General features: G+C 47.2%; 1 protein-coding gene across 10 annotated transcripts in view; it reads left to right on the forward strand.

Annotated features, from left to right (window-relative positions):
• The window catches only part of EYA3 (EYA transcriptional coactivator and phosphatase 3), a 970,709-nt gene that overhangs the window by 33,773 nt on the left and 923,447 nt on the right, over positions 1–13,489 (forward strand). The window lies entirely within an intron of this gene.

Here is a 13,489-nt window from a genome sequence, read left to right on the forward strand (position 1 = left end):
ATTCTGGACCAGATTTGGTCTCGTAATGTCCCACTATCCACTCCAACGATAATGCCCTGCATATGGTCAGATCATCACCAACTGCAATTCTCCATCACCTTTTACGGCCATTTAAAGGCTCCCACTTTTGCGGGGGGGCTAGCAAGGAAATGGAGCTCACTAAATAAACAAGCTTTCCTGTCTACTCTGGCTAACTCCCTCCCAGCATCTCCCCCAGACATTAACCTCATGGATAAAGACCTCACTGAGTGGCTCCTGGCAGCCAGCAACGAGCACGTTCCTCTAACCAAGTTCTCACGTGCTCGCCGCATGGTTGCCCATAGATGGTTTACTGTAGACCTAAAAAATCTAAAATTAGAGCTGCGCCAACTGGAGAGAAAATGGAGACACGGGTACTCTGATAAAGATAGATCATTATATACAGCTGCCCGCAGGAAGTATAAAAACTCTATCTTATCTGCTAAGGCAGCTTTCTTCTCTGAAAAAATCTCAACGCCCAAAACAAATCCAGAGAAATATTCAGGGTCGTAAATGACCTATGTAATGTCAGAACTTCCCCCTCACAAGTTCCCACTCAAATGATGTGCAATCAGCTCAATGACTTCTTTAAGGATAAGATTGCCATTATAAAAGACAGTATTCAGTCCAGCTTGACTACTGCGGAAAGAGTGGACATTTGCAGAAATCCCCACGAACTCTAGGTTATCCCTCCTATAGATCAATCGAGGTTAGCAGAATTGATGAACCGAGTAATGTCCGGGTCTCCCAACGACCCCTGTCCCCCGCACATACTGAAGGAAGTTTATTCTACACTACCCCAAGGAATACTTCCCCTCCTGAACGAGTCCCTGTTCCAGGGAATAGTCCCCAACTCTTTCAAAAACGCCACGCTGGTCCCACTAATTAAAAAATCTGGTGCTGACCCTTCCAATCTATCGAACTACCGACCCATATCACTCCTCCCTTTCGGTGCAAAGATTCTAGAAGCCCATGTGGCCAGCTGTATCTCTAGTTTTATAGAGACATCTGACTTTCTAGAGCCCAATCAAGCCGGCTTTCTCCAGGCTCACTCTACCGAGACGGTGATCCTAGCTGTCCTGGACACAATGAGGTCTAATGCCGATAAGGGCATACATCAGGCCTTGGTGCTTCTGGACTTGTCGGCAGTGTTCGACACGGTGGATCATACTATCTTATTACACCGTGTCGAACAGGCCGGCCTGCGAGGCACGGCTCTCGGATGGGTCAAGTCCTTTCTGAATGACCGATTCCAGGCTGTCAAGCTTGAGAACTTCACGGCACCCAAACTCTCCACCACCTGCGGTGTGCCGCAGGGCTCGTCATTGTCCCCCCTCCTGTTCAATCTGTACCTCAAACCGCTATTGTACTCTTTGAAAAACAGGAAGGTTACAATATACAACTATGCGGACGACCTGCAGCTCATATTCCCACTAAACTCCACAGACTCCGTTGAGGAATTCCAGGCCACTATGTTGCACTTTCAAGGGTGGATGGAAATGAACCATCTAAAACTCAACCCTGGAAAGACCGAGCTGGTACTCCCGGGTAAAAGTGCAACCAGCTGGGGCCCTCATTTTTGGCCGCCCTCAATGGGATCTCCCCCGCCTCCCTCCCCATCGGTAAAAAGTCTCGATCACCCTTAACATCGACCTCTCTTTAAAAAGTCAGGTGGGAACTGTGATCTCTTCATGCTTCTTCCAGCTACGGAAGATTAAGAAGATTGCGCATCTGCTCACGCACTCCGCCCTCATCCAGGTGGTAATTGCCTTGGTCCTCTCCCGCTTAGATTTCTCTAACTCCATTTATCTAGGCATCCCCTCGGCTCTCTATAATCGCTTGCAGATTGTGCAAAATCAAGCGGCCAGACTAATATTTAAATGCAATGGTAGGAGTTCGGCGAAACCACTGCTAGCCACTCTTCATTGGCTACCTATAGCCCAACGGGTAACCTTTAAAGTGGGCTGCCTGGCCTTTAAGGCTCTTCATGGAAAAAGCCCCAAGTTTTTAAACCATCTCATAAAGAAACACGAACCGACTCGCAATCTCCGCTCTGCCCACCTGTCCCTCCTCACCTTGCCCCTCTTTAAAAAGAAACGCCTCGGCAGATGCCGATTTGCCTATTGGGCCCCAAAGATCTGGAACTCGCTTCCCTTATTACTCCGGAGTTGCACGAATCTAATGAACTTCAGGGGTGCACTGAAGACCTGGTTGTTCAAACAAGCACACGGTTAGGATATTGCTTACCATCTTCTCTCTTCTCTAGCGCCATGAAACCTCTGGGTGCCCGTGCGCTTTACAAATCACGAATAACATAACATATCAAATCTGCAGTAAAGAGCTTTGTGGAATCACGAAAGTGGGCCGACAACTTCCCTGGTAATGTCAGGATAATCTTGGGGGCTGTCGAAATATTGTCACGACTGATGCTTGATCATTAGTGAATGTGGACAAGTCTGAGAATAGTCACAGAAAGGTTCTGGGGACGGTTGGACTGGAGTTTTTTTAATTTGATTTATAAAACTGTATAAAAATAACATGTTTTTACATATAGCTCTTTCTATCACATCCTCTGTCATCTCCTAGGGCTGTGAAAATCTAATGTTTTACCACCTTTAGTGCACCTTGCCCAGCCCAACCCTTGGTCACTTTCCCTTATCACAGTAAGCCTCGCTTTAACTCTGCACTGCTGAAGTTCAACCTATACCCCTCCCTTCCTCACTGGACCGCTCGTCACTCACACTACTGCTCATCTTTCCACTTTACCGCCCCAATGCCTCTACACCTATCAACCATAACACCGTTCCTCTTCCTGTTCCACTGACAGTCTCTATTTATTACTCTGCTCCGTGCCACCTCAATGTGACTACACCTCACCTCCACAATCCACTTCCCTCATCACTGCACATCTCTCTCGGTCCTCACTTACTACTTACTTTTATACTTGCTGCTCGCCTTGCCACTGAGTCTCTAACCACGTGTTTGTACCACTGCACATCACATAGCACCTTCATCTCTCCCAGTTGTGCTGCGCCTGCTCCAATACGACAAATTGCTTCACTAAACACTACTGCAGCAGTGCTGGGCGCAGTGTCGCTGGCAGCAGGTAGACTCCCCTCCCCCCCCCCCCCCCCCCCCCCAACCCCTCATGCTGTGCTACAGAAGCATTTGTCACTGACCTGTCATCAGTCACTCTATCTAATATCACTGTATCTCATCACGAAGCTCCGCCCCACTTTGTAACTCTGTGAACTCTGCCTGCACCATTGGCAGGCTCTTAACAAGTATTTGTCACTGAGCTGGAAGAGCACTGATTAGCTAGAAATCTGAGAAAGCAGAGGCACTCGAACAGTGTAAGCATTACACCCTATCACAGCGGCAGACCCTCGGTCCCTTCCCTCATGGTTTAACCGAGACTTGAGTTGAAAGCTGTTCTTTATTGGATATAGCTTGTGAATATCGTACAGGGGTGAATGTTTGGCTTGACCGTGTCCACATCGCAAAGGGGAAAACACATGATACTTAGAATTAAAGACGGATCACCGTGAATAATGGATGTTTTCACCATGAGGTTTTGATTGACATCCAATAGATAAGTGCTAAGCTGTAGTTGTCTAGGATGTCGCACGCCTCTTCGAGACAGTCCCATATGATTGATACCCACTAGATAATGAGTGCCACGGCGCAGCCGTCTCTAGGATGTCACTCTCACCTACTAGATGAACAAGCATTGGCATAGCCAATGGGTCTCACTTTTGGGACCTTATAAGTATTTAGTTATGCAGCACAATATCCTTGGTGTAACAACATCAACAGTTGCATGGCTAAACACTTATAAGGTCCAAAAAGCGAGACCTATTGGCTATGCCAATGCTTGTTTATAGTACTCCCACACCAGTTCTATTAGGACACATTACAGTAAATTGCAGTCAAATTGACTAATAAAAGCGGTAGAAAGGTATTGAAGGACACAAGGGCAGAATCAACAGAAAATCATACTTTTTTTCAGAAAGAGACCGATCAATTGGTTTTTGAAGCGCAGCAAGTTTCCTGTGATGTTCTGAAGGCATTGGAGTAGCCAGCTGCGTCGGTGATTTGTTTATTCGAATAGCCAGGTCTTGTGTCTTTTCCTGAATTCCCCGAGCAATGAGGTGGTCCTGAGGTGCAGGGGAGGAATTTTGGTCCAAGCTTTGGCTGCCAGGTGTGAGAAGGAGCGTCCTCTTGCTGTTAACCTTGGTTGATTTGGGTTGTGTCTGTGAGTAAGAGGTAGTTGGATCGTAGGTGTCTGGTCGGTTTGTTGAAGGTCATGGGTTTGTTGATGTATGCTGGTCCGTCATTGTATAGGGCTTTGTATGCATGGGTCAACATCTTGAACTGGCATCTCTTCTGGATCAGGAGCTGGAGTAGCTTCTTGAGGTTCGGTGTGATGTGGGTCCGTCTGGGGAGGTAGAGGGTGAGTTTTGCCACAGAGTTTTGCATTGCATGTAGTCTCTTCAGGAGGTGTTGGTGACTGGCCAAGGAGCAGGTCAGCTGTAAAACCCCACATGGCTACAATGGTGTTAAGCCAGGCAGCTAGGCGGCGGTCGAGTGAGGTAGTGGACATGAGACGTGATAAGTGGGGTGGGTGTGCAGACTTTTTCTGTCTTCCACTTGTTGCCGGTTGAAGCATAGAAGCAGACGTTTTGGTGCCAGCGTGACTTTTGCTCCTGGACAGTACTCCCAGCCTCACCCTATCCTCTCCACAAATCTCTTGACCCACCACAACCCCATAGTCCCCCCCCCCCCCCCCCCCAACCCCCTCCGTCAGAGGTCTGCAGGACGCTACCTTCTTCCCACAGATTGGTGCCCCACCCTTGCATTCTGACTGAATACCACCAACACATCAGATCCACCAAAAGGACCTTCATCCAGAAAAAGATCCTCAACTCCAGTAACTCCAAGGAAATCATCAACGTCTTCCAGAAATTCAACAAGCCCCCCAGTGAAACCGCAGACATCACCCTATCCCAGGACCTCTGTAACAAGCTCTGCTCCTACTTCCATCCGAAAATCCAGGGCCTCTATGACCACTTCAACGACAAGACACCTGACTCCAACACCACTTTCTACTCCAGCAACGACAGCCAGCCCACCATCTCCTCCTGGACCCCAGTCACCACCAAAGACACTACTTCGACCATGAAAGGCATCCACTCAGGAGCCCCCATGGATTCATGCCCCCCCCCCCCCCCCCGCACATCTTACACATAGCCGCATCGCCATCGCTCCGGAACTACGATGCACCATCAATGCCACTTTCGAGACCGGCATCTTTCCCGACGACTGGAAACACGCAGAAGTTACACCCCTGCTCAAGAAGCCCTCAGCAGATCCCACGGACCTCAAGAACTACCGACCCATCTCCCTCCTCCCCTTCGTGGCCAAAGTCACCGAGAAGACAGTCAATGCCCAACTAACAAAATTCATCAAACTCCATCCTCGACCCACTCTCAATCCAGATTCCGCAGCAAAGCGAGACCACTACTCAGTGGCGTAACGATAATTGAGGGGGCCCCCCTGCAAGGTGATGGAGGGGCCCTCTCTGGACTCTATCAGGAGCTCCCCGGCCGAAGTGCAGTGCTGAGGGGCCCCCCGCACTGCGGGGGATGCAGGAGCCTGTGTTACGCCCCTGGCTCTACTTACCGCCACAGACTACATCCGCATCCTCCTCGACCAGGGACACACTGCGGCCCTAATCCCAGTTGACCTCTCTGCAGCATTCAACGCAGTCTCCGACCGCACACTCACCGCCAGACTCCACGACGCCAGCATACAGGGAACCGCCCTCTACTGGATCCGCTCCTTCCTCACCGGCAGAACCCAAAGAATCAGACTGCCACCCTTCCTCTCCGAACCCACGGAAATCAACTGCGGAGTACTCCCAAGGATCGTCGCTCAGAACCACGCTCTTCAACATCTACATGGTCCCCCTCGCCGCCATCGTCAGACAGCATGGACACTGCATAGTATTCTATGCCAACGACACCCAGCTGATCCTCTCACTCACCAAGAACCCCATTACCACCAGACTCAACTTCCAGGAAGGAATGAGGGACGTCGCATTCTCGATGAGCAGCAGCTGCCTGAAGCTCAACTCGGAGAAGACCGATGTCCTCGGACCCTCTCCCTCGGCATGGGACAACACCTGTTGGCTCACCGCCCTCGGCAGCCCTCCCACCCCCATGGACCATGCCTGAAATCTCGGCATCGTACTAGACTCCTCCTTCTCCATGACCCGACAGGTCAATGCCGTTGCCTCCAACTGCTTCAACACCCTCCGTATTCTCCGAAAAACGTTCAAATGGATCCCTGAATCAAGGAAGACACTCACTCACTCACTCCCCTTCCTGGATTAGGGAAACGCCGGGATTAACAAGTGTCTGCTTCGCAAACTCCAGATCATACTGAACACCGCAGCCAGACTCATCCTCGACACGAACACCTCACCCAACACCTGCAAAACCTCCACTGGCTCCCCGTTGAGAAGAGAGTAGCTTTCAAGATACTCACCCACACCTACAAATGCCTCCACAACACCGGACCCCAATACTTCAATGAGAGAATCTCCTTCCACATACCCACGAGAAACCTTTTGATCCGCTGCCCACGCTGAAACCCAGTGCCTTCGCAGAGCCAGAACTGGTGGAAGAGCCTACTCCTACATCGCGGCGAAGACCTGGAACGAGCTCCCGGTCGACATCAGACGCCCCCCCCTCTCTAAACATCTTTGGGCCCCCAGTGTCTTGAGACCCTCACAGGTCAGTAGCGCACTTTACTATCCCCTGATTGATTGATATGCTTACCCCCCCCCCCCCCCAAACTACCCTCTAACATCAGTCCAACGGCATCCTAAGAATTGTTTGAGCAAAAAATGAGGCCCTGCAGTAATTAAAGAGGCTACAAGAATTGGTAATAACTGAACACAAACAGAACAGGTCTTCAACGGCTACCTGGTCCGTACCGTCGAACCTTTTAAATCAACAGTTCAAGCTTTAAATTATCAGTAAAAAACAAAAATGGATCATCAGGTAGACCTGTTAAATGCTGACCGTGTTTGTATCCAGAATAGAAGCTAAACTAGTAGATTAGAACAATTTTTAATAACCTGTGCACAGACAGAAGCTACAGCCCACTCCTTGTTCCTGCTCTCCAGTGATTAATAAACTAGTACTCTTGCGACTGTCTTAAGCACTCTAATCACAGAAGTAAAACCCCATCTTTGTCCATCCAATATTGTTAGCAAAACAGTCACCCGGACACATTGTATGACGAGGCACCCTCCCAAACAAATTTGTCGAAGAATGAGAATCATGGGACATCGACAGGGAAGACTCAATTAAATCAGATCAATGTTGGCCCTAATGTGCTATCGCCCTCCAGACTCCTGCAAAATTACACATCGGCCAGTTACAGCAGGGCAACAACTGCATGTGGAAATCTACCAGCAGGGCAAGTTTGCTGCCCTCCTCGATTTAAGCAACTCCAGATACCTTTGTGAATAATTCTGACCTAGAAAACTCTCAGGAGCAGCCTCAACCTCTTTCCATAAAGGTTTTGTCTAGAAAAGAGCAGAAAAAGCAAACTAATGCAGTAACAAAAAATGAAAGTGGTGGGGAAAAAAATCGATCTATCTCAACCAGTTACCATTATGTATAAATAAGTCTGTTTTATCTAAATCACCAACTGTGGAAAAAGACCTTGCAGAGTAAACACATGAAGTCTAGGAACTCCCCAAACAAACATGCATCCCTTACAGCTTCTCCTGATTAAAGAAGAAAAAATATCTTCCGGGCACATTACACGAAAAGACTCCTCCTTGATGCAGTTGTTAAACATCCATTGGCAAATCAACTCATTAGATACATATTGATCGCATTGTTGAAGTTGCAGATGGAGTCCCATCTGACAATCCTATGATTATTACTAATTGTCAAGGCATCCGAGCTGTTTCGGGGATTACGTGCTTGTTCATCAAGGAGTAAACCATGTATTTTGAGCGATTATCGATAGCAGTCACTCTCTTCTCTATGAATAACTGTCATGTCAACTGTGGCACTCAAACCCTTATGTCCAAGCCAACGTGGTCTATATTAGGTCTATAAACCCCCTTGTGAAATGTTGGTGAAGCATTGGAGTTGGATGGCAAGCGACCATTACATGCACATAAGCCATTGGTAAGTGTCATGTTGATCTGTTGGAGAGCCAATCTGATCAGATGCATCCTCGATGGGGTAGCTATGTCCGGTGAGCCCCCATAATGCATCCATATCTTTTGTCAGATCGCCAGTCAGTGACATGGGTTTGTATTTCAAGTTGAAATCAGCTGCAGCTTTAAGAGTAGATACTAATATGAGGACAACAAATGATTGAGAAGACCAAGGGGTGGTTGAAACAGTTTGGTCATTGTACCTCTGTTATAGATTTTGATTAGAAAAAGGGGTTTCTCTTGGTCATTGAGATATGCAAACCCTGTATATCAGGGGAGCCTGTGTTTCTCTTTTACGGAGCACCATAAGGAATTTTTTTATCCATACTAAGCCCTCCCCTCAACCCCCCAAAGATCTTCCAGCCCTTGAGATGCAGCTGCAATGCAAAAGGTCCTGTAACCAACACTATAAACATTAACTGTATCACATGTCTCCTGAAGGAAGAATAGTTCATAACCAACTATACATTTGTCCCAGTCATCGATCAGCTTTGATTTTAATTCAGCTATCTTCTAGTTGATAGCAGCTTGTTTTTCCTTTGTAGATGTTTGGATGGGAGTAGGGGCCCTGCCCTTATCAGACCATTGTAACTGATACATACCAATGGAACTTTCATCCTCCCCTTCTGGAGTCCCTTCCGGCTTAATAGCTACATAATTTGGCTCTTGCAAAACCAGATTACTTGCACAAGTAATAAGGAAATATTCCCCATCAACCAAATGAGCTTTTGCCGCAAGACTTGTTCTAAAACCAACCTTATAGCTTTTTCCCTCAGTATTGACAAAACGCTGAAGGCCAGAACTTCGTTACATCTCTGCTTTGTAAATTTTAAATCTGAATTTGATTGTGCTCCCAAAAACAAACTATGGCAAAAGTTGTGAAGTGGGGAATTCCATCCTCCCTGCTTAGGGCCATCTAATTACTCTACATTAATGCATGGGTAAAAATAAAGATTGGTGACAGCGTCTGCATGTCTAGAAAGAACAATACTTATTTAGAATTGAGCACAGGTGTGTTTTGGCTTAATTTTTTTATTTAGCCGACCTAACTTCTTACCTGGCGGTTGTCAAACGACACCACTCTGACTTGGGGGAGGAGGGGGGAGAGGGGGGTTGATGCGTTCTTGAACAGTTTATAAGTGAACGTGATTCTGGCCAGTCAAACTAAAATAGGTCTACAAAGACCGATTTGGCACAATACTCCATATTTACATAAATCAAGTGATTGGCCTGAAAATAAATAAAAAGCAAGAATGATTCATTCAGAGTCAACTCATTGAGAGAGTGAAGAGTATAAATATCTCGGGGTGGTCATAGACTCTAGGTCATGAGCGTACCCCAATATCCCCTGTCGACTCTAACAAAACCTTAAAAGAAGACCTGACGTTCAATGAAATCCTGGATATAGAACTTATCACGGTGTTGCAATGGGGTCTCATCTCTGCAGCTGAGGGTGAAGGCAACTTCTAGTTTATTCTATATCTTATTTTTAAGTGAACTATTTTCTCACCTTTAAAATTAAGTCGTAAAGGACTGACTTGACAGTGATCGTTTTTAGTGTTACTTGCTGTGTAATAGTGAACCTTGAGCTTCCAGTCTTGTCCATCCGTTGAGTAAGCCTTGACTGCTCGCTACCCTTGGCGAGACCACTCCCTTAAAGTAACATGGCTCCCCAATCTGAGTGCACCAGTATTGTTTTTCCAATATACAAATGGTGAATAACAACACCAACACAGGGAAATGGCCACCAACCTCTACCTACCCCAGAGCCCCAACAAATCATCTGACAAGAGCCACATGGTAGAGCAGGTCTCACAACTCCCTTCAGATAAGCCCCAAAGACACCCCTTTTCAAAGGTACCTTCGACTCCTCCCAAACCACTTTTTGCACCAACCCCCCGGAGACCTCTTTTACCATTCCTACTGCCAGCTTTGTGCAATGAGACCCTATCTCACTGCACAGGTTTAACTTCTGCTGCTATGTATCGGCCACTAGAAGTACTGGTTGGTGCATGCATGTTCAGTGAGCATGTATTCTTTTTTTTATTTATATCATAAATGTTTGTATTGGTTTTAGGGCATACCAGTACAGGAATAACAGTCATAGTCAAGGCAATGGTATTCAGGTTCATCACAGCGATATTAATGAGTAATTAGTAAGTATTTGCGACGGTCAAGTAATCTTAATGAGTATGAGAAAGCAATGTATTGCACAGTGAACTGCTGCGAAAAGGGAAGAAGGGAAGGGGTATTAAATCAGAGGGACAGTTAGGAATGAAAGGGAGAGGGGATAAAGGGAGGGCGTTGGTAGCTGGCCCGTTCATGCAAATGAGTTTTTGCAGCTTTTAGTGCAGGGGTCTGTGCAGTAAGATTACTATCTCTGGTGTCTGCTGCTTGTCATTCGATCTGATGGAGTCTGAGTGTTGATAAATTGGAGTTAATAAACATCACTAGGATTTTGTTTTGTTTTTTCTTATTTGGACCATAGGTAATGCAAGATTTTTTTTTTTTTTGATAATCAAGTTTATTGGATTTAAATCACACCAAAACAATACATTGGCAGCAAAATCAAACACATTATGATGATTGTCTACAGCCACACGACTGGAGACCGAGCTTTGTAAAGCAAACTGCAGGGTACAATGATGTCCATGGTTGATTATAAGCCTACACACCCGCAACCCCTTTAGGAGATTAGATTGAACCATTTGCCCCAAACCTTCTTGAAAAATTCAGGACAGCCCCGGGCTTCAAAGAGGGATTCCTCTTGAGTCACACACCAGTCAACCCCACGTTTTCATTTCCTTATACAAGGAGAAGTGGTCTGGGACCAGAGTGTTGTAATATCTCGCTTTGCCGCCGCCACTGCCGTTCCAAGGAAGTGCTTATCTGCTCGGGAACCATCTAGGCCATCAAACACACCCAAAAGCAAGCGCAACGGGTCATGTGGGACCGTCCACCCCAGGATCAATGTAAGTTCCAGCTCAACCCCCGCCCAGAGGGCCGCCAGGGCAGGACACTGCCAAACCATGTGGTAGAAGTCTGCAGGGGCATGATCGCATCGCATGCAGTTCGGGGAGGGCCGCAATCGGGCGCTGTAAAGACGCGCAGGGGTGAGGTATGCCATGTGTAAGTAATAAAGTTGAACTAACCTCAGCTTGGAGGAGGTTGTCAGTGTTTTGGGGGGCATGAGGGCATCTCTCCAGTCCGCATCATCTAGGGGGCCCAGCCATCCCACCCAGCGGGCAGTGATGCAAGATTTTACCTTTTAAGTTTTGCAGTATATCTAATAGTAAACGTTTGGTCATGTTGTTGAGAGGAGGAGGTGGAGTGATCACCCATGGTCCTATTGTAGTGATGATTCAGTTGAGCTGTATCTCAGTTTTCAGTATTTTGTTTAACGTTTGACTGATGTCTGTCCAGAATGAGTTTATCAATTTACAGTAGACGATCTCCTCTCTTAAGTCCCCAATAGCTTCTTTGCAATTCCAGCAGGTATCTGGTTGTAAGACACTGAATTACGATAATTTGTCAGGAGTACAACAAGACCTTTGCATAGTCCAGAATTTGCACTGTATTCAAATTGGAGATTTTTAGTTCGAAGCTGACCAGACAGCAAAGTGTCAGGCTCTGTCTTCCCAGGTAGCTTGCGGTTTACTTTTCTTTCTCTGACTTCAAAGGGAGAGAATTTGACAATCCTGCTGAACATCCATGTAAGAGGAGAGGGTATCGAATGCTTTTTTTTTTCTAGTGCACGCAAAACAAATTGTGCTGATGTTTCAGAATATATCCGTATTAGTACGAATGAAGTACAGTTTGTTTAGATAATTCTAAAGCATGGTGGAAACAAATATTTGAATAAGATCAAAGCACATCAACACACTAGGTGATGACATTTGTACACATTTATCGTATGTGTTCAGTAAAACTGTAGTTCGATGCAAACTTAATGGTCATTTCAATTGAAAATGCGTTGCTTATAATGGCAGCGCACTGCCACACCATGCATACTCAACATTACGCCACTTAACTCAACTCCTTGCCATTCAGCTCTATGCTACGCTCCTCTACGACACTACACTCTGACACGCCACTCGACTCCAAGCCACTTCAATCTACACCCCTCCACACCACTTTACCCCTCCACACCACTTTACCCCACCCCACTCTATCCCACTCAACTCCAATAAACCCCAATGTACCCCACACCACTCCACTCCAGTCTACCCCGCTCGACACAGTCTACCCCGCTCGACACAATCTACCCCGCTCGACACAATCTACCCCGCTCGACACAATCTACCCCGCTCGACACAATCTACCCCGCTCCACTCTACCCCACAGCAACCCAATCTACCCCTCTCCACTCAACCCAATCTACCCCTCTCCACTCAATCCACTCAACCCAATCCCCCCTCCCCACTCACCAGTCTACCCCTCCCCACTCACCAGTCTACCCCTCCCCACTCACCAGTCTACCCTTCCCCACTCACCAGTCTACCCCACCCCACTTCACTCCAATCTACTGCACTGTACTCCAGTCCATCCCTATCTCCCCCACTGTCTACACCAATTCACCCCACTCCACTGTACCCCAACCTAACCCACCCCACTTCAATCTACTCCATTCCAAATCCCACTGCAATCTATCCAACTCCTCGCCACTAAGTAGATACCCCATTCCAATCTATCAGTCTATCCCACTTCAATCTATTCCACTCCACCCCATTCTACCCACATCTACCCCTCTTCACTCCATTCCAATCTCCATCCCACTCTATTCCACTCCACCCCAATCTCCCCTACTGCAATCTACCTAATCGCAATCTACCCCACTCCAATCTACTTACATATAGTTCATCCCAGTCCACCCAATTGCAGTCTACCCCACCACACTTTACCCCACCCTATCCCACTCCAATCGAATCTACCTCACTCTAATTCACCCAATTTACTCCACCACACTGCAATTTATCCCACCCCACTCTATCCCACGCCGGTCTAACCCACCCCAGTCTACCTCACTCCAAACTACCCAACTCCAGTCATCCCTCTTCAATCTACCCCACTCTAATCCAGTCTACCCCACTCTAATCCACCCTAATCTGCCCCAACCCACTCCACCGCAATCTACCTCATTCCACCCTAGTTCAATTTATCTCACTTCAATCTACCATGCTAATCTACCCAACTACCCCACTCCATTCTGCCCCACTCCATTCTGCC

Source organism: Triturus cristatus, chromosome 3_2 (assembly GCF_964204655.1).
Source record: "Triturus cristatus chromosome 3_2, aTriCri1.1, whole genome shotgun sequence".
Classification (NCBI taxonomy): Eukaryota; Metazoa; Chordata; class Amphibia; order Caudata; family Salamandridae; genus Triturus; species Triturus cristatus.